The sequence below is a fragment of the Salvelinus sp. IW2-2015 genome, unplaced genomic scaffold (assembly GCF_002910315.2).
Source record: "Salvelinus sp. IW2-2015 unplaced genomic scaffold, ASM291031v2 Un_scaffold1631, whole genome shotgun sequence".
Classification (NCBI taxonomy): Eukaryota; Metazoa; Chordata; class Actinopteri; order Salmoniformes; family Salmonidae; genus Salvelinus; species Salvelinus sp. IW2-2015.
Genome location: NW_019943047.1, coordinates 127570 through 139414, shown reverse-complemented (window position 1 = coordinate 139414; position 11845 = coordinate 127570). Strand labels below are relative to the sequence as shown.

The following is an 11845-nucleotide window of genomic DNA, read 5'->3' as shown; positions in this document are numbered from 1 at the left end:
GAGTGGCTTCAGGACAAGTCTCTGAATGTCCTTGAGTGGCTCAGCCAGAGCCCGGACTTGAACCCAATTGACCATCTCTGGAGAGACCTGAAAATATCTGTGCAGCGACGCTCCCCATTCAACCTGACAGAGCTTGAAAGGATATTTTATTTTTTATTTTATTTCACCTTTATTTAACAAGGTAGGCTAGTTGAGAACAAGTTCTCATTTACAACTGCGACCTGGCCAAGATAAAGCATAGCAGTGTGAACAGACAACAACACAGAGTTACACATGGAGTAAACAATAAACAAGTCAATAACACAGTAGAGAAAAAAAGAGTCTATATACATTGTGTGCAAAAGGCATGAGGAGGTAGGCAATAAATAGGCCATAGGAGCGAATAATTACAATTTAGCAGATTAACACTGGAGTGATAAATCATCAGATGATCATGTGCAAGTAGAGATACTGGTGTGCAAAAGAGCAGAAAAGTAAATAAATAAAAACAGTATGGGGATGAGGTAGGTGAATTGGGTGGGCTATTTACAGATGGACTATGTACAGCTGCAGCGATCGGTTAGCTCCTCAGATAGCAGATGTTTAAAGTTGGTGAGGGAAATAAAAGTCTCCAACTTCAGCGATTTTTGCAATTCGTTCCAGTCACAGGCAGCAGATAACTGGAAGGAAAGGCGGCCAAATGAGGTGTTGGCTTTGGGGATGATCAGTGAGATATACCTGCTGGAGTGCGTGCTACGGGTGGGTGTTGTTATCGTGACCAGTGAACTGGAGAGAAGAATGGAGAGAAGAATGGGAGAAACTCCCATGGGAGTTTGCTACGCGTGCTACGGGTGGGTGTTGTTATCGTGACCAGTGAACTGGAGAGAAGAATGGGAGAATGGGAGAAACTCCCCAAATACAGGTGTACCAAGCTTGTAGCCACATACCCAAGAAGACTTGAGGCTGTAAACGCTGCCAAAGGTGCTTCAACAAAGTACTGAGTAAAGGGTCTGAATACTTATGTAAATGTAATATTTCCGTTTTTTTTTTAAATTTGCTAAAATGTCTGAAAACCAGTTTTTGCTCTGTCATTATGGGGTATTGTGTGTAGATTCGTGAGGGGGAAAAAACAATTAAATCCATTTTAGAATAAGGCTGTAACGTAACAAAATGAATGCACTGTACACAGTCACAAACAGAGACACAGTCACAAACAACAGATACAGTCACAAACAACAAGAAATACACAGACCTACAAACAACTGTGCTTTCTTAGGACAGTAGACAACGGTAGAAACTTCATGGATTATAAACATCCAACAAGATGAACATCTACCACTGTAATTCATTACATGACATGAATATCCATTGGTGAACAAATTGCGTAAGAAGAACTTTCATGAGACTCTGAGGTGGGTTCATCAGACAGACCTTACTGAACTTGACCTCAGCCTCCAGGTGCTGGATGTACTGACTGGTTGTGCAGAATGTGGACCAGGTCTTGAATGGCAGGCATGCTAGAGCTCACATTATCTTGACAACTCTGGTAAAATTGATTACAGAGGGATTGCCTGTGTCAGTCATGAACAAATATACAATGGGACAATAACAGTGCTGCACCCACCGAAAGTGGGAGAAAACTTAGTCTGCCACACCACCAGTGTCTAAACTCAATAATGCAATCACGATGTGATAACATTTCCAATATGGTTTTTGGTGATCAATAAATATATTGCCCTAGGCTGATAAAGGGAAAGGACATCTAGACATCTGTGTTGTGTTCATTGTCTTAAGTCTTATCATAGATGCTTATGCACAGTCTTGAAGATAGTACCTTTGGAAAATATTTTCTCTTTGAAGGAAAAGTTTATCTTTTTGTTTCTTTTGCAGGAGTGATCACAGTTGATTGACTGAAACACAACATAATTAATTAGTATATGTACCTTTACAAATACAAAGGTAAAAGGTTGATTGTGACACTAATCCTACTTCTGACATCAATGTAATTGTAATGAAACAGGCGGGGAGTTGGTCTCGAATCCTCAACCTTCTAGCCCGAAGTCCAGCGCGCTATCGACTGTGCCCGAAAAGCATGCTCGAGCGGCAGAGTCGATATCCTCTCTTATAAACCCAGGGTTGTTACACTACTCCCTACTTTCAAAGAGCGCATCCTCGCGCTAGCTAGCGACTCCACGTCTTATAGGAATGCGCTCACCGGCCAAGCACCTGCACTGTCGTGGATGCAGGGTCCGATCACTTCTGACACCAATGTAATGAAACAGCAGGGAGCAGGTCTCGAACCCTCGACCTTCTATTCCGAAGTCGAGCGCGCTATCGACTGTGCCACAAAAGCATGCTCGAGCGGCAGAGTCGATATCCGCGTGTATAAACCCAGGGTCGTTACACTAGTTACAAAACATCCAAGGATATGTATAATGAAGTGAGCATGTAATTCTGGGAAATCAGTGCTGATGGACGATTCCATGCCAGCATGGTTAGAAAATATTTTTGGTATCTCKGATTGTTCTGGTAATTCTCATATACAAACATCTGCAAATAAAGCTCACATAAAAACTTCTGCAAATAAAGCACACTATTTGGAGAATATTGACACCAAGGTTTTGTTTTTATCATGTATGGTTCACAAATCAATGGGTTGTACAGGAAGCATGTATAGGTCTAAACGGGGACTAAGATGGCCACTTTATTTATGATTTTCCCAAAAAATGGTGTGTTATAAATGTAAAAAGCATATCAAAAATCGTTCCACCCAGTGAAGCTTCTATGTGAAAATTGCCAGAACAATTGGAGATACCAAAAATAGTTTGGGTCTATCCTGGCATGGAATCACACTGATCCATAATGCTTTGTGTCTTTTGCAGGGTTCTCCAATTCCAGTCCTGGAGAGCTGCAAGAGATGTGCAGGTTTTTGCTCCAGCCCATCCCTTACACATCTGATTAAAGTATTCAGCTAAGCATAGTCCTGAGTCTGGAGTATGAGAGTCCTCAATCTGGACTATGATAAATTAAATTAGCTAGGTATGTTACTGCAGGGCTGGAATGAAAGCCTGCACACCAGTAGCTTTCCAGGACTGGGGTTGGAGACCACTGGTCTATGGTACTGAAGTGATGACATTGATCACAGGCAGTGAGTGGGGTTGTGGCTAAAGTACCAGCTTCACTCTGTTGCCTTCTGTTCATGAGTCCTCTCCAGTCGTGCTGCCTGGTTGCATGCCTTCTGCATCTGAGCTGCTGGATGCTGCGATTGGCTCTCTTTCGAGGTCAAATCATCATGTTGAAAGGTTTACTGTGCAACAGATATGACTGTGTATTTGCACGGCTCAATAACAAGCAAATTACATTGTATCTATATTTTGAAGAGACAGGCTAGAGTACATTTGGGGATGTTTTCATATTTAGCAAGCTCTTGCAACACCTGAAGTAGCTAGGCCTATGGCTAATGTCAACCACAAATACAACAAAAAGACCAGCTAGCTAAAGTTAGTTATAGCCCAAAATGTTAACCCTCATCTTTAGCTAGCTAGCCTAACGTTACCTCTTCAGTTTATTTTGATACGCTCCCAACTCTTCTTCCTCCTAGGCTCAACAGAATCGAACGGTGGCTTCGTGGATAACGTGTGAACGTATCTATATGTGTGTCCTTGATGTATTTAGCTAGCTAAGTTACACATACAAAATAAGTCAGACCAAAAATGTTGCTACCATGTAGATATCAGCAGAGATGATGTATGTCTAGCTTCAACTCAGCTGTCAACCGTTGAATCAAGCAGGTTTCCAAATACTTCCTTGAACCAAGCAATGGGCCTTGGAACTTGTAGTTTTAGATGATACTCAACTTTTGTTGAACTGTTTAAAATAAAACTACAACCACAATATCGCGTTAGTAGGTCTATCTGAATGTAATGATCGCGAGATCAGTCTTCACAATCACAAACAATAGCTTTTATTCGGCCAAAACAATGTACACTAATACATATGTATTGAATTTATTAGCAGAATGTAACAAAATTGTTGAACATCTTTGTTTTTGATAGTTGCATTTATTGTATTAGCCAATCAATCTGGAAAACACGCCCACCGGGTCGAGCTGGAACTGCAGACGCTGGCGACTCGTGGAGGATGTAGGAAACTGCTATTTGTAAGGAAAAACGTTATTGCTGAGCAACTGAGAGAAGACCAACGTACATAGGCTACTAGGTCTGGGCACCGAGATCAGTGTACAGTTCCATTGGATATTGCAAGCCTCCACCATAAAAGCCAGCGAAATAGAGCAGTAAATAAAAGGTAAGTGAGAAATGCAAGACAATAAAACGTTTTCCACAGCTGTATGATTGTCTTGGAGAGAATGTTATATTGCTTCCAAGTAAACCAACTGTACAAATGAATAAATAAATGCAGTTCTTGGAATTCCCACTCCATCTTTTCTGTTTTTAGGCCTACTTTCTGACAATGTAACTGGAACCATGATACAATTGGCTACGTTTTCATTCCAGGGCATATATGTGATTTATGAAATAACAGATGAAAGTCTTAAATTATACAACTCAAAATTCACAATGGGGCTGTGTAGAAGGATTAGCCTATAAAGGCTGATGTTTTATTGGCTAACGTTATGTAGAGAGAGTAGTGAGACTGGTTAGGCTGGTTGCAGTGTATTGTCATGCTGCATACATGGCCACTTCTCCAGCTTTTGTGGGCTTGCTGCATTGTTGCAAATCTCCCTTGCCATGTAATCGGCTACTGTGTATCTGAGAAGATAACGCTGACCTGTAGCTACTGTAGTGTTTGATTATTTGCTACATTTCCTTTAGTTGATACAATGTGATAGTCTAATGCTTGCCTTTAGCTTTAGCCAACCAGGCTATGCTCAGGCTAGGCAGTACTGGACGGGTCGGGAATCGAAATGTCCTGTTGTTCCCAGTTAATCAGTGGAGGTTACGGGCCGGGGCTTTCAGCTGATTGGTTCGTCTATTTGTAATATCAGAGGATTTTTCTGCGTATTTGCCTTTCTTTTCGGTCAGTCGTTTCTTTCCAGAGATGAAGCCCCTGTGTGTTCTGTAGTGTGGGGCTTTATTTTGAAGCCAGACAGCTTGCCTCATTGACCTGGTTTACTTCACATCGGCTCTCTTTGTGTAATATATAGGTTTTCTCACCACACAAGACTTCAACTTAAAAAGTGCTGCCAATGCATCTGAATAATTTGATATTTTTGGTTTAGTTGGGAATGCATAGTCCTCTCCATGAGACAATCTCGAACCTCTTTCAAGACGTCACCTAATGTCAAACTCCCATGAATTAGAGGGGTGTTTCGATTAGAGCTCTCTCTTTTTTTATCAGAAAAGCTCGAGATTCTGCTTTGTCCATTATGCTCATGAAAAGTGATCAACTAATGTGAATCAGGCAGGCGGTGGTCTGTGAAATAATACTATATAAACATTTTAGAAACACAATAGTCAGACAAATTGATTGTCTTACAATAGCTAGAACCTTAAACCGATTTATTAAAGCTACACAGAACTTCTGGTACAGCTCCTGCATTAAACAGCCATTTGTCTGTGTGAAACAGACTGGTATTCTTTGAGAGCGGGACATTATGAAACAGACTGGTATTCTTTGAGAGCGGGACAGTGTGAAACAGACTGGTATTCTTTGAGAGCGGGACATTGTGAAACAGACTGGTATTCTTTTGAGAGCGGGACAGTGTGAAACAGACTGGTATTCTTTGAGAGCGGGACAGTGTGAAACAGACTGGTATTCTTTGAGAGCGGGACATTGTGAAACAGACTGGTATTCTTTGAGAGCGGACATTGTGAAACAGACCTGGTATTCTTTGAGAGTGGGACAGTGTGAAACAGACTGGTATTCTTTGAGAGCGGGACAGTGTGAAACAGACTGGTATTCTTTGAGAGTGGGACAGTGACCATCTGCTTTTGAATCGTTGTCTCCTCCTGCAGGAATTCAAGTGTTGGACCTGTGCCACTGATAATCATAGCCAGCACTCCTCCAACTGTAACCACTGGCTGTAGGCAGCTGTGTCCGACTCATTGGATGACTGGACAGGCAGCACACTGAAGTAGCCTACGCCTAAGTACTGACCCATTTTTACCATGCTTTAGTTAGAGTACTTTAAATATAGTTCTGCATCAATTTTAGAGTATACTGTAAATTATTATCAAGGTCCTCATGCCACTCATGAAGCTCTTTTTGGAGTCTAGTCTCAATGACCTCCTGGTAACAACAAGGTTGTTTTCTTCAAGAATATCTTCATTTTTTATGTTTGAGGACTTTGTTGTCCGGCCCTGCCATTGTTTCTTAACAGCCAAGAGGAAGCTTGGGAAATGAGTTCACTTTACTACAGCATTTTCTATGTTGTTCATGAGACCCTCCTACTTCACTCTGCCTTAGACACTGCCATGAGGCCAGTTCCCTTTTCAGTGTTGTTATAATAGTGTTGTTATAATAGTGTTGTTATACACACTAAGAATATAACTGAAGCTTCCACCAGGTCTGTTTTACTAGAGGTTTATGGGTTAATTGCCTGAACGAATAATGGGCTCTTGTTTTCAAGGATAAGGATAATTAAGCAATAAGGCCCAAGGGGGTGTGGTATATGGCCAATATCACGCCTAAGGGCTGTTCTAATGCACGACGCAACTCGGAGTGCCTGGATACAGCCCTTAGTCGTGGTATATTGGCAATATACCACAAACCCCGCGGTGCCTTATTGCTATTATAGACCGGAATTAGAGCAGTAAAAATAAATTATTTGTCATACCGGTGGTATACAGTCTGATATACCACGGCTGTCAGCCAATCAGCATTCAGGGCTCAAACCACCAGTTTATAATTGTAGTTATACCATGGGTAGGCTAGTTGCATCTATTTCATCAGCCATGTTATAGAACAATAACGTCCACTTTTTCCACATGTAGAATAAGTGTCTCAAACTACATGCAATCAACTTCACATCCGTTTTGGGGTGTGACATTGGCCTATTATCTTTGCCAGTATGGATGATATCTTTCCACGTGCCAGTCTCTGTTTCTGTGTGAGTGACCTGGCTATTTTTATTGTCCTGTGAAAATAGGAAGGCCATCTCTGTACAACATTAGAGGTGGTGTCATAGTTAACTTGGAATGCCTAGTTAAGTGCTAATGTCACTAGTAAGGCCAGAGCCGAGCAAGGTGGAGCTAATGTTTTAGCTTCACAGGCTGTGGTCAGTGTATTTACTGAATCAAACATTTGCTTTACTTGCTCTATTTACATTTTAGTCATTTAGCAGACGCTCTTATCCAGAGCGACTTACAGTAGAGTGCATACATTTTATTACATGTATTTATTTTTTTATTTTTTATTTTTTTTACATACTGAGACAAGGATATCCCTACCGGCCAAACCCTCCCTACCGGCCAAACCCTCCCTAACCCGGACGACGCTATGCCAATTGTGCGTCGCCCCACGGATCTCCCGGTTGCGGCCAGCTGCGACAGAGCCTGGGCGCGAACCCTCTATAATAACCTGTATGAGCTTAACATACACTTTTCTGCTTATGCATCATGTTTTTCTAAAATAAACATGTATTTTTGTGTCTGGAGTAATGTAGCCTCCTTTCACTGCTAATGGACCAGATCCTAGATGGTGCATGCCTGTGACCAATGAATTCAGTGTCCCATGTCATCTATTGATGTCCACATCCTTATGTCTGGCACCAGCCAGTAGGGTCACCATTAGTGCAGGTTCCCCATATCCCTAGAGAATGTTATGATTATATCCATCATGACATTGTTGCATGTGTGCTAAATCACCAGTGACCTATATCAATATAGCTTATTATAATACTATGATTAATAATAATAATAATAATAATAATATATACCTTATTGTTCATAGCTGGTCATTTTTCCATGCTGCTTTTCAGTAGGCTACCGCTACTTGAGGCAGTATGTTATGTTAAACAGTTGAATTAGGGATTTCTATGAACATCTATCAATGACGTTGTAAAAGGATTGTAATCTATTGTTTGATGTGAATGGATGTGAATGGATGCCCAATCGGGATTCACTTGAATATAAGTTTTCATTGCTATTTTTAATGTAAACAATTATGCCATGCTGCACTTAAAACATGTACTGTAAGACATTTTAATATCAATAGTATTACAGGCATCAATTACAGTCTATACGGTGAAGCCTATCTGAGTAAACATACAGTACGCCCAGCATGTATTTCCATATGTAGGTCATATGGATAATTAAGGTCAATGAGCATGTGTATTAAATAAGGGTTTACATACTGATGACAATCAGGCTCAGTTTAAGATGCAGGATTATTGCACAGTTTGGTTTTTCTCACAAGCTGCTCAGGTGATAGATGAGCTGTCTGGATGCTGTCTAGGTGCTGTCTTGGTGATGTCTATGTGCTGTCTGGGTGCTGTCTAAGCGCTGTCTGGGTGCTGTGTGGGTGCTGTGTGGGTTCTGTGTGGGTTCTGTCTGGGTGCTGTGTGGGTGCTGCCTGGGGGCTGTCTGGGTGCTGTCTGGATGCTGTCTGGATGCTGTCTAGGTGCTGTCTATGTGCTGTCTATGTGCTGTCTACAAGGAAAAGATAGGGGCTCTTTGAGCTAATTTGGTCAAACAGAGTTGGTCTGTAGAGCTTGTTTTCCATAGCAATTCTCCCTATAAGGTTTCCTGTCCCCATACTGTAGCACCCAGCAACATGGTTCACTAACAAAGGGAGACTGTTAGCTATTGTTCAACTTTGTAGTCAGCCTATCTTAGCCTATCCTGGGGGCTCTTGAATGAAACAAAAATGGATGAGATTGCTTATCTCACCTAGACGTACCTCTCCTAGACGTATCTCACCTAGCCCTATCTCACCTAGCCCTATCTCACCTAGCCCTATCTCACCTAGCCCTATCTCACCTAGCCCTATCTCACCTAGACCTATCTCACCTAGACGTACCTCACCTAGACGTACCTCTCCTAGACGTACCTCTCCTAGACGTACCTCACCTAGCCCTATCTCACCTAGCCCTATCTCACCTAGACGTACCTCACCTAGACGTACCTCACCTAGCCCTATCTCACCTAGCCCTATCTCACCTAGCCCTATCTCACCTAGCCCTATCTCACCTAGACGTATCTCACCTAGACGTATCTCACCTAGACGTATCTCACCTAGACGTATCTCACCTAGACGTATCTCTCCTAGACGTATCTCTCCTAGACGTACTCTCCTAGACGTATCTCTCTAGACGTACTCTCCTAGACGTAGCTCACCTAGACGTAGCTCACTAGACGTAGCTCACCTAGACGTAGCTCACCTAGACGTAGCTCACCTAGACGTATCTCACCTAGACGTAGTCACCTAGACGTAGCTCACCTAAGCGTAGCCTCCACTAGAACGTAGCTCACCTAGACATATTTCACCTAGAAAACTATAGAGTACTCACCTAGACATACTCACCTAGAACATATCTACCTAGACATAGCTCACCTAGACATAGCTCACCTAGACGTAGCTCACCTAGACGTAGCTCACCTAGACGTCTCACCTAGACGTAGCTACCTAGACGTAGCTCACCTAGACGTAGCTCACCAGACGTAGCTCACTAGACGTAGCTCACCTAGACGTAGCTCACCTAGACGTACTCACCTAGACGTACCTCACCTAGACGTTCTCACCTAGACATAGCTCACATAGACGTGCTCACCTAGACATAGCTCACCTAGACGTAGCTCACCTAGACGTAGCTCCCTAGAACGTACGCTCACCTAGACGTAGCTCTACCTAGACATAGCTCACCTAGACGTACCTCACCTAGACGTACTCACTAGACGTACCTCACCTAGACATATCTCACCTAGAGTAGCTCACCTAGACGTAGCTCACCTAGACGTAGCTCACCTAGACGTAGCTCACCTAGACGATATCTCACCTAGACATAGCTCACCTAGACATAGCTCACTAGACGTAGCTCACCTAGAGACGTAGCTCACTAGACGTAGCTCACCTAGAGTAGCTCACCTAGACGTAGCTCACCTAGACATAGCTCACCTAGCAGCTCACGTCTAGACTAGCTCACCTAGACGTAGCTCACTAGACTAAGCTCACTAGAGTAGCTCACCTAGATAGCTCCCTAGCACATGACGTAGCTCACCTAGACATTGCTCACCTAGACTAGCTCACCTAGACATAGTTCACCTAGTACATAGCTCACCTAGACATAGCTCACCTAGACGTAGCTCACCTAGACGTAGCTCACCTAGACGTATCCTCCTAGACGTAGCTCACCTAGACGTAGCTCACCTAGACGTAGCTCCATCCCTAGACGTAGCCACCTAGACGTAGCTCACCTAGACTAGTCACCATGACGTACCTCACCTGACGTACCTCACCTAGACATATCTCACCTAGACGTAGCTCACCTAGACGTAGCTACCTAGACATAGCTCACTAGACGTAGCTCACCTAGACGTAGCTCACCTAGACGTAGCTCACTAGACGTGCTCACCTAGACATAGCTCACCTAGACGGACCTCACCTAGACGCTACCTCACTAGACGTACCTCACCTAGACATATCTCACCTAGACGTAGCCACCTAGACGTAGTCACCTAGACGTAGCTCACCTAGACGTAGCTCACCTAGACTAGCTCACCTAGACATATCTCACCTAGACATAGCTCACTAGACATAGCTCACCTAGACATAGCTCACCTAGACGTAGCTCACTAGACGTAGCCTCACCAGACGTAGCTACGTCACCTAGACGTAGCTCACCTAGACATGTCACCTAGACGTAGTCACCTAGACGTAGCTCTCACCTAGACGTAGCTCACCTAGAACATAGCTCACCTAGACAATAGCTCACCTAGACATATCTCACCTAGACATAGCTCACCTAGACGTAGCTCACCTAGACGTTAGCTCACCTAAACGTAGCTCACCTAGACCTATCTCACCTAGACATATCTCACTAGACATATCTCACCTAGACAATCTCACCTAGACATAGCTCACCTAGAACTCTCACCTAGACAGCCATGTAAGTGCTGAGTCCTTTGTGATAGTTATTTTGTTCTGTCACCAAATAATAATTATTGCATTTATGAATAAACCATGTTATACGGATCCATAGTCTAACTGAGATCATATAAGGATATGCTGATTAAAGGATGGCAATACAAATACTATTATGTGAGCAGTTGGCATAGTGGCACATTGTGGTTAGGTAGTGAGTGACACATCAAATATGTTTTTCATGTATGAGCACAGGAAAAGTAGTCTGGTACAAACTTCAAAGTGAATTGTCTCCATACAGATCAGCATGACAGCACAGTCATGAGTCTCATGACAGTCAGCAGAGTCATAGACAGTCGCATGAGTCGTACAGACAGTCAGCATGAGTCATACAGACAGTCAGCATGGTCATACAGACAGTCAGCATGAGTCTACAGACAGTCAGCATGAGTCTAACAGACAGTCAGCATGAGTCATACAGACAGTCAGCATGAGTCATACAGACAGTCAGCATGAGTCATACGAACAGTCAGCATGAGTCGTGTTACAGACAGTCAGCATGAGTCATACAGACAGTCAGCATGAGTCAAAGCTAGACAGTCAGCATGAGTCAGACAGTAAGCAGCATGAGTCGTACAGAATCAGCATGAGTCGTACAGACAGTCAGCATGAGTCGTACAGACAGTAGCAGCATGAGTCATACAGACAGTCAGCATGAGTCTACAGACAGTCAGCATGAGTCGTACAGACAGTCAGCATGAGTCATACAGACAGTCAGCATGAAGTCATCACAGACAGTCAGCATGAGGGCAGCAACACGCCCCTC

General features: G+C 43.2%; 1 protein-coding gene across 1 annotated transcript in view; it reads left to right on the top strand.

Annotated features, from left to right (window-relative positions):
- The first annotated feature begins 4117 nt into the window (after positions 1-4117).
- LOC112071524 (centrosomal protein of 170 kDa-like) overlaps positions 4118-11845 on the top strand; it is a 92136-nt gene continuing 84408 nt past the window's right edge. The window contains exon 1 of the mRNA XM_024138968.2: positions 4118-4284. The gene's annotated coding sequence lies outside the window, so the exon portion shown is untranslated. The remainder of the gene's footprint in view (positions 4285-11845) is intronic.